Source organism: Hyla sarda, chromosome 10, assembly GCF_029499605.1.
Source record: "Hyla sarda isolate aHylSar1 chromosome 10, aHylSar1.hap1, whole genome shotgun sequence".
NCBI classification, from domain to species: Eukaryota; Metazoa; Chordata; class Amphibia; order Anura; family Hylidae; genus Hyla; species Hyla sarda.
The window spans coordinates 59336938-59351930 of NC_079198.1; the positions used below are offsets into that span (position 1 = coordinate 59336938).

Consider the following 14993-nt stretch of genomic DNA (forward strand, 5'->3'; position numbering starts at 1 on the left):
AAGAATGGGCCCAAATCACAGAGCAATGCATGCAACTAGTTTTTCTATACAGAAGGTATCTTTAGTATTAATTAAATATCAGTAATTGTGCTCAGTAGTTTTTTGGTTTCTTTGTATGTATGGATTACTTTTCATCTACTTTTGCATGTTTGGATTACTTTTACTACTTTTCACAAAATCGATTCTATACTCAAACACAGTATTGTATTACACATTGTGGCATATCAATTGCATTTATTTAATTGTGGATATTTTGTCAGTAAACACATTTTGCAAGTTCCATTGAAATGAATTGAACAGCTACATAAATATCTTCAACAATATATGGTGCATGTGAATCTACCCTAACTCTGGTGGCTCTATTTCACACAGAAAAAACACACACAGGGCTTCTGCTGCCACCAATGACTGTGTCGGAAATTAAAGAGCTGCTCATGCCCTGGTTCTGCTGCAAAACACACAGCGCTTGCAATAGAGAGCCTGTCTTACTCTACTGTATATCTTAATGCATTTTAACATTAGAATGCACAATACATTGGGGGATGCTTTCTGTCACTAGCACTGTGTGTATGGCAACCTCTGACCAGTTTGTTGTATAAAAAGGCTGAAGTATATAAAGTACAATAGAATAGGCTCTACTACTGTATGCAGTAGCTGACACAGCCATTAGAGGCAGCTAAGTGCCCTTTGTCAGATTTGAATTGTTCTTCTCAATGTGTAAACCAAAATAGCAGCCATCCATAGTACAAAAATAATAAATGTACTATTTGTTTGACCTTGTTTCTGTGTAGTTTTCTCCCCCCCCCCCCCATTTTATGTACGTTTATTTTTGTTTTGCTATTCCTGCCATCTTTATATACATCTAACTAGAATTTGGGAAAGATTCAAAGTCAACAACTATAAAGAGAGCTATTATATATGCAGACTGTATAGTTTTACATTTAACTTCTAGGAAATAAATGATGTAAAAATGTTAAAACTGTTAAATGGGCTGAGAGCCATAAATTGGGGAACAACTTGTCAGTCACTGCTCATGATGAATTTCACGCTCTCTGATCTTGTTATCACTGACATTAAAGCAGACATTTTTCCTAGCTCCTTTTTGTCATGAGGGTTATGATGGTGGCAGTTGAATTAGCAGCTGAAATTGAATTAAGTCGCATTGCACAATATATTATACATATCCTTTGCATATACAGCTCATACAATACTGACACTGGAATACCTTCATTACAATATGTTTTATCTTGTTAATTTTCTAGACACCAAGCCAATTAATCTATTGTCAACTGCACCTAAAGAACCTTATAAGTCACTACGTCAGAGGTAGCATTCCTACATGTTCTGGGAGTTCAAAGATTGGAGTCAATTGTTCAGGACAAGAGATGTACAAACTTTTGAAAAGTTCGATTCACTGGGTTTGCTGAATTTTTAGCAAAATGTTCAGTTCTGGTTTAACTAGTTTGGTGTCAACCGGCAATGGAATTAGGCCCTTAAACACATTCACGTAGATTTAAAGTGGTTTTAAGGCTCAGTTATGGTGTCATGCAGTAATCCATGTTAATGCGCTGGCAGATTTATTTGACTTATTAACAAAAAAATCTCTAGTTGTTGGTAGATGCCTGCTGGTGTTAAAATGCACATGGAGGTAATGGAAGACACAGTAACTTTTTCCACGTTTTAGCAAAATTATCCCTTTTTGGGAGGTGAGACATGATTGGTGTCCCTAAATAAAAAGAGGAATTAGCTTTTGTATAACCCCTTAAGAACATGTGCTGTAAATGTATGGCACTGCATAGCACCTCTTAGCGCACATCGCTGTACATTTATGGCACAGCTGTGATACGAGCTCATAGACCGAGATACGAGCAGCCGCGGACCCGCTGGTAATGGCGGACATCAGCGATCGCACTGATGTCTGCCATTGATCCCTCAGGTGCCATGATCAATACAGATCACGGCACCTGCGGCAGTGCGGCACTTATAATGGCTGATCTGATCGCCAAGATGGCAGATGGAGGTATACAGCGTGAAACCGAAACCCCCCAAATTTGCAAAATTATGATTTTCGTTTAAATTTCCTTACACAAAAATTAATTTTGGGGGTTTTCCATACATTTTAGGGTATAATGAGTGATGTCATTACAAAGTACAACTGGTCGCGCAAAAAAACAAGCCCTCATATAGGTCTGGGAATGGAAATATAAAAGAGTTATGAATTTTAAAAGGCTATGAGGAAAAAAACAAAAATGCAAACATAAAATTGCCTGTGTCCTTAAGGTGAAAATAGGCTGAGTCATTAAGGGGATAAAAAGTGGAAAAAAAACTCTAAGGAGTCTAAGGTGCCGCTGGTCTCAACCAGGGCATGCTGCGGCAGGCGACAACCAGGTCACTACCCCTGACACGGCTTGACCACACAGGTAACTGGGCAAGGTGAGGTACCGAAGGAAGAAGCAGTAGCATGGTCAATGTAGCAGAAGAAGGCAGGCGGCGAAGGTTCGTAGTCAAAAAATTTTGCAGGAAGGTCTGGATACACGTGTATGGCAAACAGGCAATAGGAACGCTTTCTCTCAGGCAATAGGCACTGAAGATCCAGCAGGGAAGTGTGGGAGATGCAAACTGCTTATAATATGGTGTCAGGTTTATTCACTAATTATGGGCGTACTGGCCCTTTAAATTTCATGCGGGCACGTCCCGCGATGCGAATCTTGGCCCCACCAGCAGTCAGGGACACAGGGACACGGCGCTCACGGCTGGTGGTTGCGGCCGGAGCGCAGTGTGTAACAGTGAGTTTTTTAAAGGCATACTAGAGGGACTGGTAGTATCCAACATACAGCAGGAGAATGCGGTCTATTAGAATACCGCATACAACAGAAGGAGGGGACTGGTAAGAGCCCTAGTATCAAGCATACAGGAGAAGGTTTAAAAAACAATTCAAGGTCTGGCTGGAAGTAGCAACAGCAAAGGTGATAGCGGACTATAGGGATTGATAGTATTCCAGCATACATCAGGAGGTTTTTCATCTTTTATTTTGCACTGCATGGACTGTGCTAGACACCGACAACTGCATGGAGTGGCCCACCCTCTCCTCCACATGATTGTGTGCAGCGGGGATTAAAGGTAGCTGAAGCCAACAGACAGTGGTGAAGTAGTGTTAACTATAGCCACTGGATAGCAGGCATTGGTGAGCTAGTTATATTTGTAGCCAGGCATCGTGATACCTCTCCATGTGCTTACATAGAGGCCTAATTACTAAAGTCAGACCCTAGCTATGCCTTACTTTCTCTCTGCAGATATGGCACTGTGGCTTGTTTCCTGCACCTGGTAAATAGTAAATCATTTCCACATGGCAGGATAATGTAAAGTGATATATTTTTCTCAAGTCTGCAGATGCAGCAGCATTGATGTTACCTATTCCTTGAGCTGCCCAGGCCAACAGGCCTGTCGGAATCCTGATCCTCAGACTCCTCTTCAACATTCCCACCACTCCTCTCAGTATGAACTTCTGATGTCTGATTATGGGCTCCTTGTCCCCCTCAGTATATCCACCACAATGCCTTAGAGTATGGCTACCACTAACAGTGCCACTAATGCTATGCTTGGCCACTACATCCCCCTCCATCACCTCAGCAACACGCTCCAAAGGCTGACCGTGACACAACTCATGGCTAGTCATTGTCATAGTTCATAAGGTTGAAAAAATACCAAAGTCCATCAAGTTCAACCCATATGCCTAATGAGTCCCTACTGAATTGATCCAGAGAAAGGGAAAAAAAAACTCTTACAAGAGGTAAAAATTCCTTTCCGACTCCAAATATGGAAGTCAGAATAAATCCCTAGATCAACCTTCTGTCCCTATAAATCTAGTATCCATAACCTGTAATGTTATTATTCTCCAAAAATGCATCCAGGCCCCTTTTGAACTATTTACTGAGCTCACCATGACCACCTCATCCGGGAGAGAGTTCCACAGTCTCACTGTTCTTACAGTAAAGAACCCCCGTCTGTGCTGGTTTTCTCTAAATGAAGAGTATGCCCTCTTGTTATCAATACAGTCCTGGGTATAAATAGATCATGGGAGAGATCTATGTACTGGCCCCAGATATTTTCATACATAGTTATTAGATCCCCCCTAAGCCTTTTTTTTTCTAAAATAAATAACCCTAATTCTGATAATCTTTCTGGGTGCTGAAGTCCTCCTATCCCCCTTATTAATCGGGTTGCCAGTCTTTGAACCCTCTCCAGCTACACTATATCTTTCTTGTACACTGGTGCCCAGTACTGTACACAGTATTCTATGTGTGGTCTGACTAGTGGTTTGTACAGTGGTAAAATTATTTCCTTGTCGTAACATCTATGCCCCATTGATGTACCTCATGATTTTATTTGCCTTGGCAGCAGCTGCCCAACACTGGTCACTACAGCTAAATTTCCTGTTAACTAAGACCCCTAAGTCTTTTTTCAAGTCATTCGTCCCAAGTGTTCTCCCATTTAATACCTAATTACAGCTCGGATTTTTCCTCCCCATGTGCATTACCTTACATTTATCAGTGTTGAACCTCATTTGCCACTTCCCAGCCCAAACCTCCAACCTATCCAGATCCATTTGTAACAGTGCACAGTCCTCTATTGTGCTATCTACTATACACAGTGCAGTAGATAACACAGTAGAGTTACTATCCTTCAGCATCAGTGTGACATGAAACAGCATATTTCCTCCGTACTCGCCCCCACACATTCCTTTACTACAAATATAAAAGAAGTTGTGAAGAATCTCCTATGGTTAGTACTACATTCCTTCTATATATTTTTTTTACTCACTTTCTAGTCAACTTAACTTGCAATGCTTTGAACTGTGCAGTTATCTTACCACCGGGCAGGTATACTGTCTGTTTAAACCAAGAATATATATGTACAGGCTTTTTCGAAGGCTAATGTGTGTTAATGTTCACATTTTTCATTGCACTGTTGTATTACAATGGGGAAAATATAATGTGTGTGCGAATAAACCCTGACAATGCATGTGCTGGGAACAATGCTGATTGGTATATGTTGTGCACAGTAAGGCTTCTGCAGGAAGAGACAGGAAGCCCACAAATCAAACCTGTGCACCCTTTGCTGCAGAATTATATACAGGGTAGGCCATTTACATGGATACACCTTAATAAAATGGGAATGGTTGGTGAAGTTAACTTCCTGTTTGTAGCACATTAGTATATGTAAGAGGGGAAACTTTTCAAGATGGGTGGTGACCATGGTGGCCATTTTGAAGTCGGCCATTTTGAATCCAACTTTAGTTTTTTCAAGAGGAAGAGGGTCATGTGACACATCAAACTTATTGGGAATTTCACAAGAAAAACAATGATGTGCTTGGTTTTAACATAACTTTATTCTTTCATGAGTTATTTACAAGTTTCTGACCACTTATAAAATGTGTTCAATGTGCTGCCCATTGTGTTGGATTGTCAATGCAACCCTCTTCTCCCACTCTTCACACACTGATAGCAACACCACAGGAGAAATGCTAGCACAGGCTTCCAGTATCTGTAGTTTCAGGTGCTGCAGAATGGGCAAAACAAAAATTGGAACAGGACCCTCAGTTTACGCAGAATATTTTGTTCAGTGATGAGGCAAACGTTTATGTGAATGGTGAAGTTAACAAACAAAACCATCACTATTGGTCTGACACTAACCCACTTTGGAGAGATCCCTCCAAGACTGTTGGAGCACAAAAATTGATGGTATGGTGTGGTATAAGGGGTACAAATATAGTGGGGCCATTCTTCATCAATGGAAACCTCAAGGCAACTGGATATGCAAAATTGCTACATGATGATGTGTTTCCCTCTTTATGCACTGAAGCTGGCACGTTCCCTGAGTTTTTCCAGCAAAATGGTGCACAACCACATTATGGGTGTCAGGTCCGAGCATTCCTAGATGAAGAGTTTCCTGGAAACTGGATTGGTCGTCGTGGGCCAGTTGAATGGCCCCCAAGGTCTCCTGATCTGAGCCCCTTAGACTTTTATCTTTGCGGTCATCTGAAGGCAATTGTCTATCCTGTGAAGATACGAGATGTGCAGCACCTGAAACTACGGATACTGGAAGCCTGTGCTAGCATTTCTCCTGTGGTGTTGCTATCAGTGTGTGAAGAGTGGGAGAAGAGGGTTGCATTGACAATCCAACACAATGGGCAGCACATTGAACACATTTAATAAGTGGTCAGAAACTTGTAAATAACTCATGAAAGAATAAAGTTACGTTAAAACCAAGCACACCATTGTTTTCTTGTGAAATTCCCAATAAGTTTCATGTGTCACATGACCCTTTAACTATTGAAAAAACAAAAGTTGGATTCAAAGTGATATACTAATGTGCCATAAACAGGAAGTTAATATCACCAACCATTCCCATTTTATTAAGGTGTATCCATACCTGTAAATTGGGGTTTGTGCTCAGCCTGCTCTCGAGGTTATTGTGAAATGAGTCTCTTTTTTGCTCCTGCAGGATCGCTCTGCCATGGTTCCTGCTCAATTCTCTCTCTCTCTCTCTCTCTCTCAAACCAGCAAATTATTGTATAATCTGATGGTTGCAAGGAGTGCTGGTCAACCTGATGTAATTTCCCTGCCATTGTACTTCCTGCTTCCTCTGAGTGCCAAAACACCATGCGTTTCTCATGTGATGATTGTGCAAATTTCCGGGTTCGCGCGAACCGAACTGGCAGATGTTCAATGTCCGCGGCCACCCCAAAAAATTCCGGTCAAATCCGAGTTCTTGGAGTTAGTTGTAAAGTAAAATTTTTTATTTTATGTTATCAAAGAAGACATTGTTATGAATATCAAGCTGCAAGGCTCCTACTGAAAAAGAGAAATTTAACGTTAACCCATGAAACATGTATAGGCACTATTGAAGACAACGTGGAACAAACGTTTTCTTTGACACATGGAATGACTTCTAAATTGTTCCTCATAGATCTTAGAAGTATCTTGGACTACAACAAGGGGACTTACATGTCTTTCAAGTTTACAGGGTTTGAGTTAATGACTGATCGGATGACATGCTTAACATGCTAAAAAGGAGGATGACAGCTGTATGCTATAAAGTTTATAAGTAAATCCTTTCACTGATGGATATATGGGTGCTGTTCTTGTTGAGGTGGCCAGATTTTTTTTTTTTTTTTTTTTGCTATTCCTCTTCCCACATTCATAGCCAAACAGCCATAACAATTAATAATAATAATTATTATTATTATTATAATTATTATTATTATCTTTTTTTTTTTTTTTTTTTTTTTTTACATTGATATAGATCTATAAGGTCTTTTAAAATGCAAGCTGTAGTTTTTATGCACCAATTTCCTACAAACATATGTGGGCATTTGAAGTGAATCTGTCATCCCTTTCATGCTGCCCAAACCAATGGTAATCAGGTCATCCCTCAGCAGCTTCTCCCTGCCCCACCAACCATGATTGGTAAATCTCTCCATGTTCGAGTATAGGGAGTGATCTGCGACTTTTGGTTTAGGTAAGAAGAAAATGATGACAGGCTCAGTTTTATATAATATTTATAAATAAAAGTTCACTGTATTGTACAGAATTTTATAGAAAGACCAAACATATTTGTAACTTATTTAAAAATGTGGGTTTTTTTGTTTGTTTTTAAAGCAAAGTGTTTTTGCCCTCCTGCAGCATGGTATCCATCTGTATATAGATGTGTATATATTTTACATCTAGAAGACTGCTTAGTGAAACTTGCCATGTCTTTGTTCACAGTTTATGCTCCCACAGCCAAATATATAAAGATAAATGGATAGATAGATAGATCATAGGTAAATAAAAATCTATTTTTTTATTTATTTTTTTCACCATACTTTTTTTGGAATACTGTCTATTATTATTATTATTATTATTTTTTTTTTTTTAACAAGAGGACTCTGAATCATGCTTTAAATCTCATTTTATGATACCTTTTTGTGTAGACTTGAATACATTGAAAAGCAGAGGGCTTTGCTAGCCAAGTGTTTATCCTTTTAAATCAACTTAGTAAGATTTTTGGGTATTTTCACTCATTGCAGAACCTTTACACAGTTTTGAACAACACATTCAAATACATAGGGTTCATAAACATTTAGGAGCACTCAGCTTTATGATTTTCATTTGAAAATATGTCTGCAAATGTAGGGTCTAGTCTGTGTGAATTTAACTGTATAACCATCATGGTCGGGGGTTACTGAGGGTCGGGGGGGGGGGGCAGGGAGTGAGTGCACCCTAACTGTCCTTAAGGATGCTGTCCCTTCCTATTGCCCACACTATTCACACTGGACACAAATGCATCCCACTGCAAACATGGAGGGACATCAATACCAAAGAGAAATGGGCTCCTAGCTAGGAACATGTGCTATGACAGACATAGTGTGAACACAATGAAAATTACCAGCAACAGGATAAAGGAGAGCTGGGCTTAAAACACTCCACCCAGGATCCCATAGGCTAGAAGCATTAAAGGGGTACTACGGTGGAATTATTTTTTTTTTTAATCAACTGGTGCCAGAAAGTTAAACAGATTTGTAAATTACTTCTATTTAAAAATCTTAATCCATCCAGTACTTATCAGCTGCTAGGAAGTTCTTTTCTTTTTGAATTTCTTTTCTGTCTGTCCCCAGTGCTCTCTGCTGACACCTCTGTCCGTGTCAGGAACTATCCAGAGCAGGAACAATTCCCCATAGCAAACCTCTTCTGCTCTGGACAGTTCCTGAAATGGACAGAGGTGTCAGCAGAGAGCACTGTGGACAGACAGAAATGAAATTCAAAAAGAAAATAACTTCCTCTGTAGTATACAGCAGCTGATAAGTACTGGAGGGATTAGAGGATTATCCAGGAATTTTTTTTTTTTTTAATATTAACTGGCTCCAGAAAGTTAAACAGATTTGTAAATTACTTCTATTAAAAAATCGTCATCCTTTCAGTACTTATGAGCTTCTGAAGTTGAGTTGTTCTTTTCTAAGTGCTCTCTGATGAAACGTGTCTCGGGAACCGCCCAGTTTAGAAGCAAATCCCCATAGCAAACCTCTTCTACTCTGTGAAGTTCCCGAGACAAGCAGAGATGTGAGCAGAGAGCACTGTTGCCAGACAGAAAACAACAACTCAACTTCAGCAGCTGATAATTATTGAAAGGATTAAGATTTTTTAATAGAAGTAATTTACAAATCTGTTTAACTTTCTGGAGCCAGTTGATATATATATATATATATATATATATATATATATATATATATATATATATATAAAAGTATTTTTTCCTGGAATACCCCTTTAAGATTTTTAAATAGAAGTAATTTACAAATCTGTTTAACTTTCTGGCATCAGTTGATTTAAATTTTTTTTTCCCACTGGAGTATCCCTTTAACTCTCCCATAACCAGAGATAATTCACAAAGAAACTGGTAAGAAATAGATATGAGCCACATGTCTGAATAAGCACCAAAGAAAGAAATACAAAAGACAAATATATGGACATAAAAACAAAAAATTTCAGCTCTGACAGCTCTATGCTTCCTAAGTGCATGCAACACCAAACAAAAAGAGATAAAGCACACACATATGGAATTTTGATTAACAAAAGAAAATACTTTATTACAGCACAAATCACAATTTAAAAAAGACTTAAAATGGACAAAGCATATAGGCACTAAAAGACACACAAATGGACATACGGTAGGTAGAGGGTTGGACACACACAGATTTAGTATATAGTAAGATGCGGCTGGATCCTACACAAATAGGAAAAAAGTGCAAATATGCAAAAATCTAAGACCAAATGAAATGCCCATCTGTCAAAATGGAGATGAAAAACATGTAATAAATAGCAGGGTGCCAGACTGTAACCTACCCAGACCCCAACAATCGTTTTGCTTGTTAGAATAGCTTCCTCAGGGGGCGTAACAAGCAAATTGATCATTGGTGTCTTGGTAGGTTATGGTCTAGCACCCTGCTATTTATTCCATGTTTTTCATCTCTATTTTGACAGTTGGACATTTGATTTGGACTTCGATTTTTGCATATTTGCACTTTTTTCCTATTTGTGTAGGGCCCAGCCGCATCTTACTATATACCATATCTGTGTGTGTCCAACCCTACCTACCATATGTCCATTTGTGTGTCTTTTGGTGCCTATGTGCTTTGTCCATTTTATGTCTTTTTTTTATTCTGATTTGTGCTGTAATATGGTATTTTCTTTTGTGAAACACTCTGCAGGAGGGGCTTTGGGACTGGAGGCTGCAAATGTACTTGTGGACTGCTGGTTAGGAAATGTGCCACCATCCAGAATTAATATGTACAAAGAGGACTGTCTGTGCCAGGGAGTCTTTCACATAATAACTAAAGATGAGCAAAATTTTAAAAATTTTGATTCAGCTGTTTTGCCGAATTTACCAGAAACATTTGGTTCAACCCGAAGCTATAAGTTTCTGCAGTGAAAAAGCTTGTACTGGTATCTTAAAATTGAGCTGGCGGTCTGCCTCTAGGCCAGCTACCGCCTATCCCAGCTCCTGCCTCTCAGCGATCCCCCCCCCCCCCCCCAAGCTCATGGCTAAGCCTCACAGGTGCCTGGAGCATTTACATTGAAAAAATACTGTCAAACTACAAGATCAATATAAAAAGGAGATCACATGGGGGCACAATGGAAGAGCCTAGAGGTGTGTAGACCGCAGAGCTGCACAATGACAGAGTAGTGTGTCAGTTTTTCATCCCTCTGAGTTGTACAGGCCTGTTCCGGGAGGGCTACTGGGTAGATCCTGCCAGTATCATATGTTTGTCTAAAATATTAAGCCATGCATGTGTAAGTAAACATGGCTGGTATTGAGAAACTGCGTATGAAACTGTGAATGTGTAATTTAATCAGTTATGGTTTATTTATGCCGCCTCAACCTGTTTCTTTGGATTCTTGTGGTAATTACAGATATATGACAGAGCCTAGAGGTGGCAGCAGCCTGATGAGACCATAGGGCCTCACATTTGAAAAGATTAACTCCTTAAGGACTTAGGGCGTACCTGTACGCCCTGAGTCCGCTCCCATTCTATAATGCAGGACCACAGCTATAGGACAGCAGGAGGGCCCCTATCTTCCTCCTCACTGTCCGATTGTGGAATGACTGCTCAGTGCTTGAGCAGTCAAGCGGCAGAATCATTGATCAATGGTTTCCTATTAGAAACCATTGATCAATGTAAAAGATCAGTGTGTGCAGTGTTATAGCTCCCTATGAGAGCTATAACATTGCAAAAAAGAAAAAGTGGGAAAACAAGTTAATGAAGATAATTTACCCCTTCCCTTATAAAAGTTTGACTGACCTCCCTTTTCCCATAAAAAAAAAAAGTGTAAATAAAAATAAACATATGTGGTTTCACCGCATGTGGAAATGTCTGAATTATAAAAATATATCATTTTTTAAACCGCATGGTCAATGGCGTATGAGCAAAAAAATTCCAAGGTCCAAAATAGCGTATTTTTGGTCACATTTATATCATGAAAAAAGTGATCAAAAAGTCTGATCAATACAAAAAATTTCCTGCATGTAGTTATGATTTTTTCCAGAAGTACGACAAAATCAAACCTATATAAGTAGGGTATAATTTTAATCCTATGAAACTACAGAATAAAGAGAAGGTGTCATTTTTAGCAAAAAATTTACTGCATAGAAACGGAAGCCCCCAAAATTAAAAAAAATTGTGTTTTTCTTCAATTTTGTCACACAATTATTTTTTTCCGTTTTGTCGTAGATTTTTGGGTAAAAGGACTAATGTCATTACAAAGTAGAATTAGTGCCGCAAAAAATAAGCCATCATATCTTTAACCCCTTAAGGAACGAGCATTTTTCAATTTTTGCACTTTAGTTTTTCCTCCTTACCTTTTAAAAATAATAACCCTTTCAATTTTGCACCTAAAAATCCACATTATGGAACGGGCGAACCGGGCAAACTGCCATAGACTTCAATAGGCAGGCGAATTTTAAAACCCACAGGGACTCTTTCTGGCCACAATAGTGATGGGAATGTTGTTTCAAGGGGACTAACACCTGGACTGTGGCATGCCGGAGGGGGATCCATGGCAAAACTCCCATGGAAAATTACATAGTTGATGCAGAGTCTGGTTTTTATCCATAAAAGGCATAAATCACCTAACATTCCTATATTGTTTGGAATAACATGCTTTAAAACATCAGGTATGATGTTGTATCGATCAGGAAGTGTAAAGGTTACACCCGCTTCGCAGGGACAGACCAAACTCCCCGTTTAACACAACCCAAACAACCGCAAACAGTCCATTTGCACAACCGCAAACTCCCCATTTGCACAAGGTTGGATACCAAGCTAGCCATGTCCCGCTCCTTGTCCTCACTGATGTCATTGAAGGTCTCTTCCTCCACCCAGCCACAAACAACACCAAGGGTCCCCGAAAGGTGACAACAAGCCCCCTGGGACGCCTGCTGTGTTTGGTCTTCCACCTCCTCAAAGCCACCTTCCTCCTCTGACTCCTCTTCTTCAGACTCCTCTCTCTGCGTTGCCTCTCTCAGCATTATTTTAAGGTGTGTTAAGTAGTACTATTCCTATCAGTTTAATCCCTGTTATGTCCCCTTTTAGGGGACGTGTATATGACATTGATTTTAGGAACCGGGAGATGGAAAAAGATGCTTGGTTGGGCCTCCTACTTCAAATTTGGGGCACTGTGCGTGCAATCCTAATGTGCCACAAGATAGAAGTGGTGTGTTAAGTAGTACTATTCTTAGCAGTTTAATCCCTGTTATGTCCCCTATCAAGGGACGTGTATATGGCATCGATTTTAGTAACTGGGAGATGGAAAAAGATGCTTGGTCTGTGCTCCTACTTCAAATTTGGGGCACTGCGCGTGCAATCTAATGTGGCACCAGACGTGAGTGGTGTGTTAGGCTAAGTTTCCACTTGGTTTTTTCTCTGGCTTTTTTTTGGAAAGCTGCCACTGCACTTTTTGAGCCAAAGCCAAAAGTGTATTCAAAAGGAATAGGACATATATGGTAAGTACTTACACTTCTCCTCCCTTATGGATCCACTTATGACTTTGGCTCAAAAACTGCAGTGGCAGTATTCCAAAAACTGCCAGAAAAAAAAACAAGTGTAAACTTAGCCTTAAGTAGTACTATTCCTATCTGGTGGCACATTAGATTGTACGCGCAGTGCCCCAAATTTTAAGTAGGAGATCTGACCAAGCATCTTTTTCCATCTCCCGATTCCTAAAACTCATGCCATATACTAGTCCCCTGATAGGGGAGGTAACAGAGATTAAACTGATAAGAATAGTACTACTTAACACGCTACTCCTATCAGTTTAATGCCTGTTATGTGCCCTTTTTTTTTTTTTTTTTTGAAGCCACATGGCAGCACCAGAGGCCAGGAAAATTAGGTATGTTCACATGTCTGAAAAATTAGGTATTGTTGCAGCTGCCAGAAAAATTGATATTTGTTTCTCAGGCAGAAAGTGCCCTAAAACATTGTGGCTTGAAAGCTAGTTGGTGGCGGATAAGTCACACAAGTCATCCGGCATTCAGAGATAAAATACAGCAGCGTGTGGACCATTTGTAGCCCAAGGCAGCTCATCTCATCAGGCCGTTTTTAGTCGAATGTATCGCCCATTGTCAGTCCCTTTGGGATCCATCCCTCATTCAACTTGATAAAGGTGAGATTATCTAGACTTTTTTGACCTAGGCGACTTCTCTCCTCAGTCACAATACCTCCTGCTGCACTGAAGGTCCTTTCTGACTGGACACTTGAAGCGGGACAGGCCAGAAGTTCTATCGCAAATTGGGATAGCTCAGGCCACAGGTCAAACCTGCACACCCAGTAGTCAAGGGGTTCTTCGCTCCTCAGAGTGTCAATATCTGCAGTTAAGGCGAGGTAGTCTGCTACCTGTCGGTCAAGTCGTTCTCTGAGGGTGGACCCCGAAGGGCTGTAGCGATGCGTTGGGCTTAAAAAGCTCTGCATGTCCTCCATCAACAACATGTCTGTAAAGCATCCTGTCCTTGCCAGCGTGTTCGTGGCAGGAGGAGGATTACTTTCACCTCTTCCCCTGTTAGATTCCCGTTGTGCTGTGACATCACCCTTATACGCTGTGTAAAGCATACTTTTTAATTTATTTAGGAACTGCGGCTTCCTTTCCGACTTGCGGTAATTCGGTAATATTTCAGGCACTTTCTGCTTATACCGGGGTCTAGTAGCGTGGACACCTAGTACAGGCCATTTTCCTTCAGCCTTTTTATATGAGGGTCCCTCAACAGGCCCGACAGCATGAAAGACCCCATTTGCACAAGGTTGGATGCCGAGCTACTCATGTCCCGTTCCTCATCCTCAGTAATCTCACTGAAGGTATGTTCTTCCCCCCTGCCACGTACAACACCACGGGTACCAGATAGGTGACAACGAGCACCCTGGAATGCCTGTTGTGGTTGGTCTTGCTCCTCCTCCTCAAAGCCACATTCCTCCTCTGACTCCTCTTCCTCACAATCCTCTTCCAGCGTTGCCGCAGGTCCAGCAAGCGATGATGATAAGGCTGTTTCTGGTGGTGATGGTGACCACAACTCTTCCTCTTCACGCTCATCTACGGCCTGATCCAGCACTGATGGTGCTTTCGGTGCAACTGACTAGATTTGTCACCTCCTCAAAAGGACGCATGAGCCTACAAGCATTGCGCATGAGCAACCAGTAACGTGGCAAAAAAATTCCCAGCTCCGCAGAGGCTGTCCTAGCACCCCGGTAATACAAATAGTCGTTAACAGCTTTTTCTTGTTGGAGCAGGTGGTCGAACATTAGGAGTGTTGAATTCCAACATGTCGGGCTGTCGCAAATCAAGCGCCTCACTGGCATGTTGTTTCACCGCTGGATATCTGAAAAGTGCGCAATGGCCATGTAGGAACGCCTGAAATGGCCACACACCTTCCTGTCCTGCTTCAGAATGTCCCGTAAGCCTGGATAC

The 14993-nt window shown here is 40.7% G+C and overlaps 1 protein-coding gene across 1 annotated transcript in view; it reads right to left on the reverse strand.

The window, feature by feature from the left end:
• The window catches only part of CACNG6 (calcium voltage-gated channel auxiliary subunit gamma 6), a 203130-nt gene that overhangs the window by 40869 nt on the left and 147268 nt on the right, over positions 1–14993 (reverse strand). The gene's annotated exons all lie outside the window — the stretch shown is intronic.